Source organism: Rhinolophus ferrumequinum, chromosome 2 (genome assembly GCF_004115265.2).
Source record: "Rhinolophus ferrumequinum isolate MPI-CBG mRhiFer1 chromosome 2, mRhiFer1_v1.p, whole genome shotgun sequence".
Lineage (NCBI taxonomy): Eukaryota > Metazoa > Chordata > Mammalia > Chiroptera > Rhinolophidae > Rhinolophus > Rhinolophus ferrumequinum.
In genome coordinates, this window is record NC_046285.1 from 75,889,345 (window position 1) to 75,910,104 (window position 20,760).

The 20,760-nt window shown below is 33.8% G+C and overlaps 1 long non-coding RNA gene across 1 annotated transcript in view; it reads right to left on the bottom strand.

Moving 5' to 3' along the window:
• Window positions 1-211: 211 nt before the first annotated feature.
• Window positions 212-20,760, bottom strand: part of LOC117032003 (uncharacterized) — a 47,661-nt gene continuing 27,112 nt past the window's right edge. Inside the window, exon 3 of the long non-coding RNA XR_004424669.1 lies at window positions 212-315. This is a non-coding gene — a long non-coding RNA (uncharacterized LOC117032003). The remainder of the gene's footprint in view (window positions 316-20,760) is intronic.

The following is a 20,760-nucleotide window of genomic DNA, read 5'->3' on the forward strand; positions in this document are numbered from 1 at the left end:
TAACCTGCAAAGACTTTATTCAGACTCTCAGTAAGCAATCAAATAAAAAAGGCGAAATTAAAAGCAGCAACCCATTTTTGTTTTCCTTTCCTTATTTTATCTAAACCCTTATCTACACGGAGGATTTTCTAAAAACAATTCAAATAAAGTCATGTCCTGCTACTTCGAGGAGGGCTGGAATTCTGAGAGAAACTCACCCAAGTTCACCGGATGTGGAGCAGGGAGCCAGTGCAGCAGAGTGGGCCCTTGCTTGTACCTAGTACCAGGTCCAGGTCTGAAGGGTGCTCTTGGTGGGCTTCTTGGGAATTCTGCTGACTACACAAGGAAATGTCAATGTAAAAAATGTTCAAACCAGTAGAAAATTTTTCTAAGAATTTATTTGACAACATATCCCAGGGAGCAAGATCTCAAATGCTCCAGGGAATAACAGTTTTACAGCTTCTTTTACACATGTAAAATTAAGGAAATGAAAGGAAAATAACTTGGAGGTGGGCAAAAGGAAGCTGATGATTGGATTACAGAATAGTTAACAAGATTATGTGCTTTTTTGAGGGTGGTTAGGGCTTATTTTAAAGGTTTCTTAACCTTGATGCACAGAAACAATGGACAGGGCTTGCTTAAGGCAAAGATAAACCTTTTACTAAAGAAGTTATAAGCCTGGGGTGTGACTACCCACCATGACCTGCCCTGTTAGGAATTTAAAATCAGATCGCCCTGGGAGGTTACCTTCCATAGAACCCCTTCTTTTTCCATGCACATTTGCATACATAAGAGAGTCAGAGACCCCAAGTACATAAGAGGTTCAGAGACAAAAAAGGAAAATGAGGTATTTAAGGCATTCGGAGCTAGAGATGTGATAATGACCTTGAGGCTTCAGAAGGTAATTGAAGGCAGAGCATATGTTCAGTAACCAGTAATTTGCCCTGCCCTACAGACAGATTATCTCTAACCTCCTTATGAGCAAGGCCTCTCATTCAAATTCTAGGTAGTTAAGGGGAGGCAGAAGGTTCTCTTGAGCCTACAGGAGCTTGCTTGCCTTTAGCTCGAAACAATCAGCAGAATCTCTACATTGCACTTAATACTAGAAACCAAGGGACCCAGGAGATAGACATAAAACCACTAGCACATGGGTCTCCCATAAATACCGCTCAAACCTAACTATTAAATAGCACATGAGGAAATCCACCTCATGAGAGTTAGCAGACACAACAGTCCATTTTACCTTTATCTGAAAATTATCTTTTAATATTACCCTAACAGACATTACAAAAATATTTTCAAATAGTTACTAAAGTGGTTTGATAGAACAGGATAAGCAATCAGGAGAGATGGTATTTTTTTTCCCAGCAATAAAATAGCCAAGAAGTGTGACAAAGAGAGATGTAAGGCAGATGTACTTGTGACACAGAACTGCACAAAATGTCAGAATGAGTAGAGACCAGTGCAAAGAGGAAGAAAACAAAGGGAAAGAAGTGAGGGAAGAGATATTGTTCAGTAACTTATTGCAAAGAGGAAACAAAAGGAACCTACAGATGTAGAGACTATGAATTTAACAAAGAAATTATCAAAAGCATCTGATAAGAAAGACAATAAAATGCCTGTCAATGACAACAAATGCTACCTCTGTAAGTTCTAAAGGCAGAGGAAAGTGAATGAAAGAGTGATAAGTCCCAAATACTCTTTAAAAATGCAAGATGAGGTAAACCACACAGGAAACACTGGATGAAAATGAACAGAAACAGAAGAAAGTCACGTTTCCTTTCAGATTACTCTTAAGTGTCATATACTTGCAATTCCTCTTTACGCTTATCCACCACGTTCACTTTCACATGCTCCTGAGTAAAATGAGGATTTTATTTTTCCTGGCATCACTCCATCTTCCTCACTCATCTTTCTCCTTTCCTTTCAACTATTATCTCTTAAAGAGATTCAATGCCAGTCAGCATTGTTTTTTAATGCAGTAAACCTTCAATTTTAGAAGTATGAAAAAAAAATTAAGAAGAAAGTGTAAGTTGAAGTGTAATACATTAACAAGGAGATTGTGTTCCATATTTTAACATTAACACAAAAACAAAACAAGAAGCATACCGTTCCAATTGTGTCTTTGTAAGGAGAGACTATGATTGTTTTATCAGTATTAGAAATAAAACTCAGCTGATACATATGGGTTTGAGTATTGTTATATTACCCAAGGTGGCCTGTCTTGTATAATGTTTAAGAGGACATACTTTGACACTTTCCTGCCTCTTAAGATTTAGACTTTTGGAAAATAACAGTAAATTAAAATAATTAAAGGAAAGAATCAGATTATTAAGCTCCAATATATTATTGATGTAGTATATTTTCTTTGTGAGTGAATGCCGGGATCGTGTCTTGTGAAACTGAAGAATGCAAGCACAGACCAAGGAGAAGCAAAGAATTGTAAAAGAGGATAGTTTATTAAAAGTAAAGAGTAAAGAGTCACTGCTCGCAGAATGAGCGGCGGGTCTCGACTGGGTTGCCCAGTGACTGAGACAAAAGTTCTTACTTTTATACTTTCCCTTGCCTGCTTGGGGAAGGGGGCTGGCACCTTCTAATGGAATTCATCTATCAGGTTTGTCCTGTTTGCCCATTCTGAAAGGATTAACAAACCCATTCCTAGCTATCAGATCTGCTCCTTTGTCCAGCCAAAAGGGATTTATGAGATAATTTATTAACCTCAAGGTGTGTTCTCACATCTTTGTCCTGGAGTGAAGGAGACATTCCAGAACCTGGAGTTTCAGCATATGGCTGCCTTTTGTTTATTCCACCAGGGACCTCCCGGTTTACCTAACAACATGCTTACTAATCTGTCTCATTATCAGGAAATTGTCTTTTTATCTATAGAATAATGTGTAACACAAAAAAATGCATGAATCATCCTATTTGAAATTATTTTCTCATCATTTTTCAAATTACAGATTTCATATTATAAAAAACAGTAGTAAAAATAATAAAAACAACTACAAAGTGAATATCCAGATATTCTGCCAAGTATATTATTCATAACAGAATATGAGCAGAAAGAATCAAACTCAAGCTCTCATCATGGTCATCATTCTATTCTTAAGAATTAAGCTTTATTAAAATTTTGTAAATTGTCTTGTAAAACAAACCTGCTTTTAAATCACACAGTCAAAAATTTTACCAATATTACATTTGTATTGTTATTGATAAGAATTAGCTAGCATTCAATTCATTTATATTTATCATTATTTCTTATTTTCAGATAAACTGAGAAACAGTATCGGAGGAAATTTTTCAAGAATGTATTCATATATATCTAATAATTCACTATATTTTCTGTTATATCCTGAGCAATTACTTTTGTTTTCAATTCTCATCTCTACCCCAGAATTTATATGCTTTTGTTTTTGTTGTTTAAATTTAACCAAATTTAAATAAAACATTCTGAAATGTTATATAAAGTCACTGTTGTGACCTACTGAAACTCCAGAGTTGGTATAAAGATTAGTATAAAGGGAAAACATTGTGCTACAGAGGATGCACAAAGAAATCTTATCTGGACTTCTCTTATCTGACGAAAGCAGAGCCTTCAGAAAATACAGCTGCCATTACCCCACCTCTGAGGGAGTTTCCTATGAATTCAGTTGCCATGGAGACAGACTGTCCACTACTATTAGCATCAAAAAGGCCCAATAGAACCTTTGCTTCTCATTGAAGCCCTAAACTCTGCCACACCTTTTGTTAAGTTTGGTATACAAACTTTTATCTCTGGCCATTCAGTGAGTTACTTGTCACTAACCAACTCCCACATGTCCATGTGAATAAACTTTGTTTCTTCTCCTGTTAAGCTGTCTTTTGTCAGCTAATTTGCAGGTCCCCATCACTGGACCCAAGTTAGAAACGGAAAAAGTTTTTCTTCCCCAAAGTTTTCATGACTAGGGTAGGAGGGCTGGGACTCCCTGATAGAACCAGAGACTGCAGCTTAGATCCTAGGACCTCTGACCAATCCAGCAAAGGTAAACACTATTACTAGTCAGACTCCTAGATCTCTGCTTGGGGTCTGGTTCAGCAAGGACAGCAAGAGCTTCTTATATTTTCTAAAAGGAAGTTTTTCAAAATTTAGAATTACAGCAGGAAAGTTTTGATTAGAACTAGTTCTCTGGATACTGTGACTCGTTATATATAGCCATGGTATCCTGTTTGTCTGTCTTTTGTGTTGTTGCTTATCATAAGGAGGAGAATCATAGGCCTTATAAACCTGTGGTTCTAGCCCACATCACAGGCTGCTGAATTTGTGACTCACTGATAAAAGTAGATGAGGTTCTCCTTCCATCTCAGTTTTGTGTCCTAAGAACTTGGCTTTGGATCCAGAGAGAGAGTTCGCTCTGGTTTTTCTGACTGCCTGGGGTAGGCTGGGGGAGCAGATGGTCAGATCTGTGTTGATGTAAGAAACATACAAACCTGGAGAGAATTTTTTTAAACAGTTTACTGGAGCAAAACTGACAATATGTGCTGGGAAGCAAGATCTCAAATGCTCCCAAGAATAACAGTTTTGCACCTTCTCTTATGCATTTGATATTAAGGAAGGAATTTAAGGAAGAGAATGAGTACATGGAGCCGGGGAAAGCAAGGCAGGGATTGAATTACAGAACAGTTAGCAAGATTATGTGCTCTCTTGAGGGTGGTAATGGCTTATTTCAAAGTTGTGTTAAGCTAGATGCACAGAAACAATGGACATGACTTGCTGAAGGCAAAGATAAACCTTTTACTAAAAAGTTATAGATGCCTGGGGCATGACTACCCACCGTAACCTGCCCAGTTAAGATCACCCTGTGAAGTTACTTTCCATAGACTCCTTTTTTTCATCCCCATCAGTGATTGGAGGTCAGGTTGTGTGCCTGAGAATTTGCAGCCAGCCAGGCAGAAATATGGACAGCCTGGACACCCCATTCGCGTCTGGCATCTTACTGAACATTACCAGCTCTCAGGTATTTCATTTCAGTCTAAAAAAGAAAATCTTGTCTCCTTCCTGCCTGTAGCTATGGGGATTCTTGCGTTCTCTCTCCTTGGCTATTTTTTTTTTCAATCTTTTGTTTGTTTTTTATTCTTACCATTTTTTTTTAAGGCTTTTGTTGTTGTTGTTGTTCATTTTTTTCTTCTTTGGCTATTTTTAGGCGTGGGGCCTGCATCTTTTGTGCCCTCTTTGGGGACACCTTTTGTGTCCATGGGTAAGCCATAAAAAACATTGGTTTGAGTCAGATGTAAAATGAGTATACTCTCTGAACCTAGGTTAGAATCCCAGGCTTCTTAGTTTGGAAGGTACCTCTAAGGATGATTTAGAAGGTCAATGGCTTCTTTGAGAAAACGTAAATCTCCCAAGCTGGTTCCACTAAGACCTCCCTTTCCTACTCTAGCCCCTCAAATCTCCAGTTATTCAAACTTTAGGGTAGGTACCCCAATACCCTTCAGGGGCTCTTAAGGGACTCAGTGACCCTCAAAGAAAATAAATGGACTAACTGGAAACAAAATTTATTCCACAGTCTCCATAATATTACATGTCAGGGCACAAGAAAATGTTAAATAAAGTATCTACAAATATTGATGGAAAGCTTTAGAATTCATATTGAACAGGTAACAACTTCTTCCCTCTGCCAGAAATTCAGATAAAAATTTAAACTGGGGCAAAGAAGAGAACTGACTCATATAAAAACGAGTGAATTTTATATTACTGCATTTATGACTGACTCATTACTAAACTTTTATAATGAAAGCCATTAAAATCTCTACTTTCATTTGTCTATCTGTATGTATATACGGGTATATTACATTATGCATAGGTGATATCTACCTATCTTTGGAGGGAATTACCAAATTAATAAAGGAGCTCTCTTCTAATTGGCTTAGAGAAAAATAAGCCCTTATATAAATTATATAGTTCTAAAACTCACAGAAATGTAGGAACTAATTCAAATGATTTTCAAATTCATGTGATTTGGATAAGCCCTTGGTAAGTAAGAGTAGTTTAATATAGTTGGTTTAATAAAACTGGCATGTCTTCAGAGCTGACAGCATTAGCTGTTATACAGACATGCATTTTTATTCTACCGGGGCTTACTAGACAAATATGCTAATATTGTATCTACTAGATACTTAAGATTATAAAACTTACAGATTTAATTTTAATAAAATTGAATCATGGTTCTGACAAAGTTTATTTCAACAATAATTTGTTTGATAATATGTCTGTGTAAAAGTAGTTTCCAAAATCTTTTTGGTAACTTGAAACCTTGGAATTATTCTAAATAATAGCTATTTAATAAATATCTAGATTATTTCTAACTAAGTTAAAAAGCATTAGTTGCTAATCATATATGTAGACATATAGACTTCTTGCAGAGAAACTAAGAAAATTTAGGTCAGTTAATGAACTTAATGGTCAGTTAATGGTCTTTCTATCGCATTGAAAAATTGTACTATAAAGAAGTACATGTCTCTAGAAATTGTGAAATTTATATATTCATGAAATTTGCTAATCTACAAAATACTGACATATGATATGTAATTCATAATTGTTTGTTTCATAGTTTGTAAAATGAAGGTTACTATTGGACAAAAAATTATAATCAATGCAAGCAAATAAAACAGCAATTATGGTGAAGGGGGAAAACAAAACAAAACAAAACTGAAAAGTATATTAGTAAGGACTCGCCAGAGAAACAGTATATAAAATAAATAAATATATATGCCTCATAAATTTATTATAGGAATCAGCTTATGTAATTACGAAGGCTGAGAAATCTCATAATCTACCATGTATAGGTTGAAAACCCAGGAAAGCCATGATGTAGTTCTGAGAACCAGGAGAACTAATGATGTAAGTCCCAGTAGAGGGCAGGAGAAGACTGTTATCTCAGCTTATTAGTCTGGCAGAGTGAATTTATTCTTCCTCTGCCATTTTGTTCTATTCAGGTCCTCAATGGATTGGATGATGTCCTTTAACATTGCATAGGGAGATCTGCTTTATTCAATCCACCAATTCAAATGCTAATCTCATCCAAAAACACCTCCACAGACACATCCGGAAATAATGTTTAATAAGGGTACCCCATGTCCCAGTCAAGTTGTCAAATAAAATTAACCATTATAAAAAGTACTCAAGGAATATAGGATGTATTTTTATTAAGGGAACAATAAAAAGAATAATTTTGTCATAAGGTAGTTATTTAGAGGTTGTTTAAAGTTAGTTCCAAAAGGAGAAAAAGGAAAGTACAGGACAAAAACCTGAATAGATATAGAAAGTTTTAAAGGGTCTGCAATAAAGAAAAGGAAAATGTTGGGGTAGGGTAGGGGAGAGACAATATCTGGTTGAACAGATAACTAAGAATTGTTTTAGGACATGTGATCCTATTAAATCAAGTTTTCATAGTTTTTGAAATTTTTGACAACTTTTGATATTTTGCGTTCCCAAAATCATATCCTAAATCAAATTTTGATCTTGAGCTGACTTTGAGGTTTCCCTGGGGAACTTTAAAATCTCAAAGAGTTTGTTCTTTCACTTTGTAAAAGAAGAGGTATTTATAAAATAATTAAGTTTATTTGATATGTTGACTGTCATGAAAAAAATTGTCAAATAAGAAGAGAGGCTTAACCTTCTATAGGTTATATTTGTATGAGTAAATGTTATCAATATAAATATTTCAGGAATTATATAAAATTCCTGTAATTTTTTTAATGTCTTTCTGTCCATAATATGTCCTTACGCTGCTTTATCTGATGGTAGAAAACAATGGTATAATTGTTATCATTCATAATTCTACATATTTAAAATGTTGTACATCACAAAAACACCAAATTTCCTTGTCAATTATATTATTTTAATTAATTCTGGTCAAATCTTTAACACAGTTATTTTAAGTTTCTTGTCATCCACAGGTAGTTATTATTTTACTCTGATGCTTTCCTGAAACTTTTTTGCAGTCAGCTACAAGCCAGAATGTTCCATCTTCAACAAAAGGGACTGCCTCAGAGACCCATGGAAAGGACAATGACAGGTATTCTGAGGTATATGCCTCTAATAATGTTAATAACTTTGAAATTATACCACTGGGCTGAGTAAGGATTTCTAGAACTCTAGTGGAGAAACTGATAGGCTCATAAAACTACTAAATGAAGAACAGCAACTAATTACATGAGATTAAATGAAGTGATAAATAATTATAAATTTTTATGAACTCTTTTTTGGAACATTACTTGTTCTTTAATGTTCTATTTTCCAGATTTAAGGCACCCCTTTTCTCTTTTCTCTTAAGCTATCTCTAAATCAGAGAGATGTAGATTATACTTTTGCACACAGAAGTAAAATATTTATCTTTTCTCCCTCTAGAATTCATTAAGTATTCTTATTAAGTATTCATACATGGGAATATAGTGATTTGCATAAACTCAATGAGAATCTGTTCTTATAACAGAACATACTTAGGAAAATTGATCATGTTATCAAGGATTTAACTGGAATGTCATATTTGAGAATGATATACACAGAATGTTGAAAGAACATCCAGCCTAAGAAAAAAATCTTACAAGCATTTATTTGAGCCAAACAGATGACAACTGACAGGAAGCAAAATCTCTGGATTGATAAATGCTTCCAAGAATGGTAGTTTTACAGCTTATTTTACATATTTGAATCAAAGGAGAAGATGCAAGGAAGTTTACATGAAATCCATGGGTTGTAGATTAGTTAGGGGTGAGAAAGCAAAGTGGGGAAATCTCCGGAATTGGATAAAAAGTAAAACAAAGACACATGCTTCTTTTAGGTTGCTGGGTATAGGATAGTTAACTATTACAGCATATAGAGATGGCATTTAGGGAACTAGATAACAATGAGGGGTTCTGTAGTCTCCTGTTCTTGTAGGAGGTTGTACCCTAAGGGGTCTGGCAAAGAGTATTTTGACATTCCAAGGGTATGTTATCTTAGATGTAAAAAAGAAAATAAAATGAGGCTTACTTAAGGTAAAGAAAGACCTTTTTCAAGGAAGATACAGACCAAGGATGTGACTACCTACCATGACCTGCTTTTAGTTAGGGATTTTTATGTTCAGACCATCCTATGTGGTTACTTTCGGTCTGTGAGTTTGTAGGGCCTACCATGTGGGCCTCCCCTGAACTTGTCAGGTTTAGTATGTGGCCCTTTTTTGTCCACAAGAATGTGATGTGACTAGAAAGTTTCAAGGAACTAAGATGACTTTATAAGCCAATGTTTACAAAGCCTTCTTTGGAAAAACTGGCCTGATACTTGGCGTATACGGGTTCTGAGCCTTACAGGTAAGTGAAGAAGGTCACTCCCTGGCAAGCTCAGGAATCTTACGTTATTTGGGGGTTCTTTGACAAGAGAGAAATTCGCCCAAATCTAGAGGTAATGCAAGTGAAATATAATGATGAGGTCTTGTCTTGGGTTAGCTTCTAAATGTCCAATCTGAGGCCCTATATAGAAAGTTCCACTAAACCAAATTTAAAAAGAAGCACATGTAGTCAATTACTATTTGTGCTGCACTTATGAAAATAATCAGGCCAAATTTAATCAGACTTAGCTTGTAAACAAAAACTATCTTACTTTGATTATCTTTGATCAAAATGGGAGTTACTATAGAGATAAATTTTATGTTCTAATGGAAAACTATAACCCACCATGTGGTTATCAGATTCTGCTCCTTTTCATTGTCTTTGAGTTATTTTTCACCTCTTTGTAAATTGGATCCTGCTATCTTTAACATTTGCCAGAAATTGATTTGTCAATAATTAATGCTTCCAATTTTTCTCCCACTCTCCTGACTTGGTATCACTAAGAACTAAAAACTAGCCAGATCTTTACTGAGACTCTAAGCTGTATAGTAGCTACTCTTTTCCCAAAGCCCTGGAAGCCGAAGCTAGCCAACTTGACAGAAACTTCAAAGGACTTACCATAATAGCCCGGGCCACTCAGGGAGGTCACCAAACATCTGCATCTTCCACGCTTTGTCCCTGAAAATTACTATGACTATGATACTGATGTCTATGCCATCACCAAAAACACAAACTACCAACTGGGAAATCCACCAGATTGCCACTGCTGTTCTCATTCCATCATTTAAACACACATTGAGCCTTCCATCTAGGATCTTCTTGACTATCTGTACTCTGGACTCAAAAACTAGGCTTATAGTCTGTTCCAGCTGTTGCTCTTTTCTTATCATTTTGTTCCCCTATAAATGCCCCTAATTGGATGCTTGACTGCTTGCATTACATAGAAGCCTAACTTTGATGTGTGCTAGGTTATCTCTTGCAGCATTGCCTCCTTAAGTGAAAGACACCCATTTAACTTGACTGATCTTACCTAGTCCCAGGACTGGGAGACTGGTTTATGGGCAATCACCTTAGATTTGTCTTTTCAGCTTATTTATTTTTATTTATTTATTTATTTAACCAATGCTCATTTTCCCCTTTGCAGATTTCTTACCTCACAATTTCTAATCTAAATCTCTCTCCATACCAGTCAATATAGCTTCTTTTTTTGTGAAACCTATAGGGAAGATTCAAATGGGGAAATGTAAGGACCCACTTGGATTGCAGGAGCTGGTATAAAGATCACTGCAAAGTGAAAATATTTAAGCTACAGAAGATGCAAAAAGAAATCTTATCTGAACTTCTTTGATCTGACTAAAGCAGAGCTTCCTAAATATACTGCCATTAACCTCCCTCAGAGAAAGTTCCCTGTGAATTCAGCTGTCTTGGAGACAAACTGCCCATTTCAATCAGCATCAAAAAGCCCAATAGAACCTTTTATACCTTCCCATTGAAACCCTAAATGCCCCTCTCCATTTTTGTTAATTTTGGTATACAAACCTTTATTTCTTGCTATTCAGTGAGTTATTCATCACTGAGCAACTCTTGAGAGCTTGAAAGTGTAAATAACCTGACTTTTTTGCTTGTTAATCTGTTTATTGTCAATTAATTTTCAGACCCTGTAACACTGGGACCAAGCAGGAAGAGGGAAAATATTTTTTCTCTCAACACATCTTAATGTATATTTTAAAAATTACATAACCTGTTTCCCTGAAAATAAGACCTAGCCGGACAATCAGCTCTAATGCGTCTTTTGGAGCAAAAATTAACATAAGACCCGGTCTTATTTTACTATAAGTAAGACCGGGTCTTATATCATATCATATCATATCATATCATCATATCATATCATACCGGGTATAATATAATACAATATAATATAATACAATATAATATAATACCCAGTCTTATATAAGATCGGGTCTAATATAATGTAAATAAGACTGGGTTTATATAATATAATATAAGACCGGCTCTTATATTAATTTTTGCTCCAAAAGATGCATTAGAGCTGATTGTCTGGCTAGGTCTTGTTTTCGGGGAAACATGGCATTATTACAAAATATGTGTTTCTGTTGTTCAAGTATATTTAACGACTTTATTTCAATATAATTCAGTCTGTAACTAAAATAAAAATAAGTGATTATTGCAGATTAAATTCTGGTTAAAATTGGCAGACTAAGCAAAATGTTTTCCTACCCTCCATTCTAATTTTGAATTTAAATGACAAAAACATATTATTAAAAATAATATTAAGTTAAAAATAATGAAACCACATTAGCACTGGGAAAAGGAGAACTCTCATTAGAGAATCTGAAAGATAAAAGGCATACATAATTGGATAGTAGAGAAATCACCACAGTAAAATCTTAGACTGAGAAAAGCAAGGTATGTATTTTTCTTCCCAAGAGATTTTCCCCCCCAAGAAAGTTTTTAAAGTATTCCAACCTCAAAATCAACAAATATACAGAAGAGGAGACTGAGGAATTAGAGCATTCAGAGCAGATTATGAAATTGGGCTTTGGCTGGTTTTCCATTCTTAAACCAACCAGTAGAAAGGAACAAACTTTGTCTTAAGGACTAACCCTCCATAGAAGGAGGAATCTTTGTCTGTAGAGGACTCCTGGTTAGAACTCTGAGACTTGAAAGAAAAGTAGAGCAGAAATAAGCCGCTTCACCAGTTTGCAATAAATCCTAAAATAAAAGGAAAACAAAGGCATTCAGGAGAGAATAACATTAAAGAATACTATCTCACAAATCCACTTTACTTTTGAAATGGTGGATGTCATCAAATTAATTGCCCTCTTGCTGCCCATGCATCCTACAGAAAACCCTGATTGTCAAATTGTACAATCCCCTAACACAGAATAGTCACCAACCCATGCAAAAATTACTCTATTAAAGAGATAGTTATAATAATGTTACAATAAAAAAAAAAGCTTGCTAATCCCTTACACAAATGAACATATTTTACCCATCAATGTGAATAAAGAATCAAGGATCACTGGACACTGAAGGAAAAAAAAATCAATAAAATAAATGTGAAAAACAATGAAAAATGGAAAAAGTGACACTAGGAGATTGAAAATCTTTAGGACACAAAGATAACATAAAAATGTTCTAATTACTACACTCAGTGAGATCCAAGATAAAACCATAAAACAAGAAAATGATTAATGGAAAAGGAACAATCTGAAATAGATCCTGGTGAAGAATATTGCATAAAGCATGGAGATAAACAAGATAGCTAAAACATGGAGATTACCAAGTGTTCTTTGGTGCAGCACTGGCCTTGACTTTCTAGTTTCTGTTTACTGGGTTCTTTCACAACTTTAAAAGATCTTAGCTTAATATATGAACTGTTGATTGGTAGAAATTCTGATAATATTTTTCCGTTAAAAAAGATCTCCCCAAAGTTTACAGATTATGGACATTAACCAGTCTGAGTCAAACAGCAATCTTAGGCTAGCGTTATCAAAAACTCCTAGCTTCTTAAATGCTCCTTGGTATGACTTTATAGCAACATTGGTTTCCTCATTGAGTTAAATAAAATATTTGATATATGTTTATTTTATATTTGCATGGGAATCATGTGTGTTTAACCTTTAACAATCGTGGAAGTCATTTACTTTGATGCCCAAGTAAACGTACTTGCTGAAGTCAAGAAAAATTGCATTGCCAGGAAATTGCACCTCGTGGAATCCTTAAGCCCTAGCAAACCTTTTTCGACTCTCAAAGTGAAGCCCAGAATTTTACATTTCCTGACTCTCTAGTTGTACTTTTTATTTTTTCCTAGCAATTTTGTGTTTTGTGTTTGTGTCTGATTTGCACAGAGCTGGTAAGTTGTTCACATTCATGACTGCAGTAATTGGGAATTTGATTTTATAGTTTGACCCTTTGAAGATCTCTGTCAGATGGATGATGTTGATTTTCTGTTGGATGAGAGATAATGAACAATGTTTTGCTAGTCTTCTTACATGTTTATCCACTTATGAACTTAAATCTCTGAAGGATACTGTGCCCACTGGGAAAGGAAATAACTTTTTGATATCTGAACTGGTGAGTTTTGTGTTTATGGTTTACTTCTGAAGTGTGATTGATGTTGTAGAATTAAAATTATAAACTCTACGTGTCTGTAATTCAGAAGAGCTTTTACCTTTCCCGGTGTGAAACTGACATCTTTCTACCACCAGAGGGCATTAAAATAAATTAGATGATTAGGTTTCTTAAAGTTTTATAAAGATAAATACACTTATACATAAATGTAATGTTTCTGAAATGCACAGAAAATAAGAAAAGTGAGCTTCTAATACCTTGAGAATGCTAGACATCTTAAGAAAAAATTCTTATGGAAACTACCTCAGAATTATTTTAAAAATCCAAGTCACAAAATTAAAATAAATCTTTGAACAAATCAGGCGTATTTAAAACTTTGGTTTTAAAAATTTAAATAATGACTCTATGTCTTTGACTTGGGTTTACCAGTATGGGTATAATGTAAGCATCCATTTTATTTTTAAAAGATTTGGGCTTGTTATTTCATAAAGAGACTAGTTACTAGACTCTGAACTACCTAAACTTCTTATATTGGTTTATTGATCAAATAAACTAATATTACTTACAGAATGTGTAATATTATAAAAAACCAAATTTGCATTTGACTAAATAAAATCATAATTAGTCAAACTTTTTGCATAACAATGATTATATTTGTAGTATGCCAGACTAACCATAAATTGCAAGATTCTGTGTAACTTAAAACTATGGATAATTATTGGAATCTTCATTTCAGAGTGTGACTAAATATTGAAGCGCTGATTACTAAGCATCATTTTAAATTTATATACTTTTGGTTATTTTTATATACTATAAAGTGGCCATATCTTTTGGTCATGACAACAAGTGAGTTTCATGTAAAATGGTGTCAATTGACTTGTATAGTTCATTGAGTCAGCATTGGTGGTCTGGTAAAATGCTCATACATGGAATATCTCAATTACCTACTTCTCAGTTTGCTGTATGAAATAGAGGATAGTTATTTTGGTAAAAGTTATAATTAACAAAGACAGTTGAGACTATACTTAGGATGATAGTGGCAGTGACATATGAATGTGGAGACAAAGTGATGGAATATGTTTCTGTTCATCAAGATAAAAAGAGAGTAGTTTTGTCTTAAATTGTCTGCAGTCTAGAATGTGAAAGAGGTTAATGAAACACAAAACTGAGATAGCTCTCTAAAGTTGTAGGTTTGTAGAGGGAGTTTTTAATTGCCTTAGTTTAAAATAGCTGCATATGTGTATATTAATGTCTGAAAAGAAACAATGAAATGTGTTAACATTTTGACAAAGATTGCTCTCTTTTGATGGGTTTATTCATAAGAAAAAAAAAGCCTGTATCCTTTACTGCCAAATGTTATATTTGACTATATCGCTGTTAAAATGGTAAATTGGTTTAACAGTTATTAAAATAGAATATTAAAAATTACACTTTACTTTCTACATAATTTGTCGAGACACACATGAGATTTCAGATCTCTCTAGAATAATTTTCTATATTTTACGTTAACTTTATCATATTTTTGATTACTTAAAATAAACATAACAATAAGAAAAAACAGAGAGAACAAACGTTTCTCCTTTGTGAAAGACTAGAGTTCCTGATAATATTGCTACTTTGTTCTATGTTTTTTTTTAAAACATTTCATCACTTTAATTAAATAGGTACACAAGTACAGTTTCTGAGTCATCTAAGATATAACTTTATTAAGTGATCAAACCTCCTTTGAAAACTATTTTGATTTTTCCTTTCCGAGATCAGATCCTAAGTTAAAAACTAAACTAAACTAAAATTTGCAAGTTATCTTTCACAGCTAGTAATATTATCTGAGTTTTCTCAGAGGACCCCAAGAAAAATCACAAAGATTTGTTATTTCATCTTACCAAATGGGGTGTGTTCTAGAATCATTAGGCTTGTTTCACAGGCTTCATATTTCCTAATTAGCTCAATTCCATTGTAAGAACTAAATAGGAAGAACTGTCAAACCAGTAGAGACACTTGCCTTTCCTAGGTTGAGTTTATAGGAAAAATGTTATTAACGTTACTATTTCAGAAATTGTATTCCTTTTGAGAAGGTTATGGAGTTTTATTAATGTACTCACCATACATAAAATATTCTTGCCTTTCATGTGAAATTATTGCTCAAACTCTGAGAAAATAATTATACTGTATTCTGATAGAGAAATTTACTTTTCTCCATTCTGATATTATTGGTTATTATAATAAATGAATGATCTCATTATCAAATAGGTTTCCCCTTATTGATGCTTACCAGAGGCTCTACTATAAATCACAGACTAGAATTATTGTCTTTAATAAAAACAGTCCCAGCACCTTAAGGAGAGGAATATACTAGATATTCTGAACTATTAATATTTTGATGCATAGGAGAAAATCTAGGTGGCCTTGGGTTTGGCAATGGTTTTTTCACTACAACACAAAAACCATTATCCATAAAAGTAAAAAAATCAGTAAGCTGGACATCAATAAAATTAAAAACTAGTCTGCAAAAGACATTGTTAAGGGGATGAAAAGAAAAGCCACAGAGTGGGAGAAAATATCTGCAAAATAAATATCTGATAAAGGAATGTTATTCAAAATATATGAAGAACACTTAAAAGTCAACAATAAGAAAACAAACAATCCAATTGAAAATATGAGCAAAAGATCTAAACAGACCCACCAAAGAAGATATACCATTGACAAAAAAACATATGAAAAGATATTCAACGTCATTTGTAATTAAGAAATTGAAAACCACAAGAACAGTAAGACACAACTACACACTCATTAGAATGGCGAAAATGCAAAAATTTGACAATGCCAAATGCTAGCAAGGTTTTGGAGCAACTCCTTTCATTGCTTATGTGAACTAAAAATGGTATAGCTCCTTTGGAATACAGTTTGGTAATTTCTTACAAAACGCTTGCCATATGATTTAGCAATGATTCTCCTAGGTACTTACCCCAATTATTTGATGTTGACATACAACCTGTACACAAATGTTTATAGCCACTTTATTCATAATTACCAAAAACTAAAATTAACTAAGATGCCCTTCAATAGGTGAATAGTTAGACAGTGATACCTCCATTATTCAACAATAAAATAGAAGTGATCTATCAGGACACACACACACACACACACACACACACACACACACAGAATGAGTGAACCTTAAATGCATATTGTTAAGTGCAAGAAGCCAGTCTGAAAGACCTGTATACTATGTAATCCCAATTATATAAATTTTTGAAAATTGCAAAACTATAGAGAAAATAAAAATATCAGTGGTTTCTAGAGGCTCTGGAGAGAAGATTAAATAGGAGTAGTTCATGCAATTGTTTAGACTATTAATATTCTGTATAATATTGTAATGTTGGTTATAAAATTATGTATTTGTCAAAACATCAAACTTTAAAGCACAAAGGTGAATCTTAATATATGCAAATTTAAAAAATCATTTAGGAGGTTGGGGAATCCCAGGAAGGAAGACAAGAGAATCTAACTGTACTGCAAATATATGAAATGACTTCACTCAAGGAGATGAGGAGAAAAAGTGCTGACCTAATTAACTCTGGAAATTGAGTTGAGTCTTTAAAACTAAAGGCAAAAGGAATGCACGTGCACACTGTACTTTAGTTCTTATGGGAGTACTAATTACACATATATGTCTATGTGTATATATATATATGTATATATATATACATACATATGTATATGAATTGAGTAATAAATAAATGGGTGGCAGACTGTAGAAGTCAGGTTTTTCAATGTTGAAGTGGGGATTTATGGCTAATCAAGGAAGGGGACTAGAATGACCCATGTGGTAATGGATTAGAGTGGAAGGCATCCATATGACCTTATGTTTAATTTATGGATATAGAAATTATACACAAATACGTACAGGAAGTGGTAATTTTCTTGCTTTCTCAGCTGAGAAAACCTAAAGGCAATAACACCCCATAGCAACAAGCACACACAGTGCTCAGATCTTGGTTTCTAATATTCCACAATAACAGAAACCAAGACTCTTTGAAGAAATGGCTGATTCTGGGACTGGAGCCGTAAATATACAAGATGAGGCTAGTGTATCTTGTAATGCTAGAAGGTGAGTTCAAACAAACCAACTATACATTAATGCGGTTATGTCAAAGACACCCGAGCCAACTGTAAGAGCTCCCAAAAACACGGTTTTTTGAGCTATCAAAATATAAAATGAGAAGTAACATTGGACTACAACCAAAAATATAAAAATTCTATGATTTTATACACTGATATAAATAAATTAATAAATGCATAAAGGAAGGATAATAAATACATCTCCCATGCAGAACAATTCCAAGTGAGTTATGTAGATATTATCCCCTCGGGGAGCGTAACTCTCCATGCTTAAGTATGGGCTGGGCACAGTGGCTTTCTTCCAAAAAATACAGTATGGAAAGGGGGTGGGGTGGGAGAGTAACTTTAAAATGGAAACAACTACAAACACTACCTTGGCCAGGTGATCAAAGTCAATATCAACAATGACAAATCATGTGACAGTATGTACTCATGACATGATGTAATGAAAATGGTAATTTGCCTCTGTGGTCTTCCTCCCCAAATCCCTAACCTCAGTCTAATCATAAAAAAAAAAAAGGAAAAGAAAAGGAAGAAAAAGAAAAATGACAATCAGCAATAGAACAGAATCAGCAATTTGAACAGAACTCAAAACTGTCAAAGTTAATAAAAACAACAATCTGACAAACTTTCATAGTGAAAAAGAGCCTGTTATGAACTGATTGTATTCCCCCCAACATTCAAATGTTGAAGCCTCCTAATCCCTGATGTGATGGTATTTGGAGGTGGGACTTTGAGAGGTAATTAATTTTACATGAAGTCGTGAGAGTAGAGCTTCCATGATGGTATAAATACCCTTAAAAAAGGAAAACAAGAGTCAGAAGATATCTCCCTCTCAGTGCATGCACCTAGGGAAGGCCATGTGAACATATAACCAGGAAAACAGCTCTAACCAAGAACCTTTCCACTGGCACCCTTAAATTGAACTTCTAGCCTCCAGAACTGTGAGAAATAAATGTTTGTTGACTAAGCCACCCAGTCTATGGTATTTCATTACAGCAGCTGAAGTGACTAAGACAGAAGGAACCTAAGGAGACCTGATGACTGAAGGTAATGTGATCATTTGGATGGGATCCTGAAGCAGAAAAACAAAAACAAACAGACAAAAAAAACATTAGATAAAAACAAAAGAAATCTAAAGAAAATATTGCCTTTAGTTAAAAAAATATGTATCAGTATTAGTTCACTAATTGTAATAACTGTACCATACTAATGTGAGGTGCTAGTAATAAGGGAATCTGGGTACAAGATATTTGAGAACTCTCTGTACATTTTTTTTCTGTAAATATAAAACTGCTCCCCAAAATAAAGTCTATTTTAAATAATAAAAACCTGAAAAAAATTCAAATTACATTGTATTCAAAGGGTCAATTCCTACCCATGTATCAGAAAAAGACCAACACTACAATTTCTAAAAATTGGTAAAGGTTATGAACAGAAAAGGAAATGGAAATTGGTCTTGAAAAAAATGGAAAGATTCTCAACCTAATTCTTAATAAGAACAATTAACACTACAGTGAGATAGTATTTTTGTCCTATTTGGGATAAAAATCTAAATGTTTGGCAATATACTCTGTTAGCCGGGCTATGGGGAAATAAAGACTCTCATACATCGCTGGTGGAACTACATATTAAAAATCACTAAAGATGGTGATTTGGTAACATCTATCAAAATCACAAAGGCATTTACAATTTCACCCAGTAATCTGACTTCTATAAATTGATCCGAATTATTATTTGCATGTTTTTCTGTCCAAGATTATTTACTGCAGCATTGGTTTTAATAAAAAGAAAAGTTTGGAAACAACATGCTTTTGGATAAATAATGGTTCACCTACAGAATGAGATTATAAAGCCGAAATACATTATAGTGCAAAGTTTAAGAGTACAGATTGTGGTGAGAATAACAGGTTCAAATTCTTACATTACCCCTCGATATTTCTAAGGTTTGGGGCAAGAGTCACAAACATGGCTACTTCATCTGTTAAGGAGGATGAAACAAATACACATTTCGTAGTGTGGATTTGAAGAATATGCTGTTATGTATGTCTTAATATATGTAAAACATTTAAAAGAGTGACTCATGTATGCTAACTGCCATAAAATGTTTACTATTATGATGATTTGCTGTAAAAAAGAAATGGAGACATTCTCCGTATTTTGACATGCAGTGACCTCCAAGATATAATTTGTTCAGTCAAAACAAAACAAATGTATAAAATAGTGTGGCCATCATTAATGTATGAAGAAAAAAGAGAATAGATATTGATTCATACTTGCTAGTATTTGCATAAAGAAAATCTACAATCAGATACACACAAACAAATGTAGTTTTATTATAGGCAAGGAGAAGGAGACTTGCTGGGTGGGAAAATTTTCACTATATAGTTTTTCACAGTGCTTTAATTTTAAAAATTATTTGAATACATTATCTACAGAAAATATTAAATTCAAACTATAAATATTTATAAATATAAATATATGTAAATATATATAAGACAGATAGCAATAATGGGTCAGATACTCGATAATCTGTATCTCATTTAATATTTATTTCCATCTAATTAGGTAGGTTCTATTTTCCCCAATATGCTGAGGAAATGACACACAGGGAGTTAAGTAACTTTTCTAATGTTACAAAAATAGATTAGCGCCCAAGTCCAGATCAATCTGAGTTCAAAGTCTATGCTGTTAGCCAAATCCTCTTCCTGATTTGACAGGCACATGTATAACAAGTCAGAATGACACTAATGGAAAATGCCCTGGGGAGCCAAGCCCTGGTCTTAGCTCTGCTTCTCTTTTCTCACCAATAAAGGGGAAATTTTGGGTTAGTGGATCCATAGCCTCCTTCTCCTCATAGTATCTGATAAACTATATCATTTCTTTAAAAATAAATTCCTTGGCACAAATCTTATGTAGAGAACATTAAACACTATCTATCCTACTTTGGAATATATAATGTCACTATATTGTTAAATATTAGTAAATTTGAATATCACATATATATTTCTTAATTTTAACTAGATTCCCAATTACTAATTAAACAATGAAAATAATAAATATTTCCACATTACATTAAAATATTTCTTAAAATATTAAGATATTATTTCAATTTGAATTAAATATGTAATTTAAATTTTGCATAATATTAATTGTAAGTAATTTGCTATTATTAATTGCAACATTCTTGATTGTTAATCTATTTACTTAGAATAA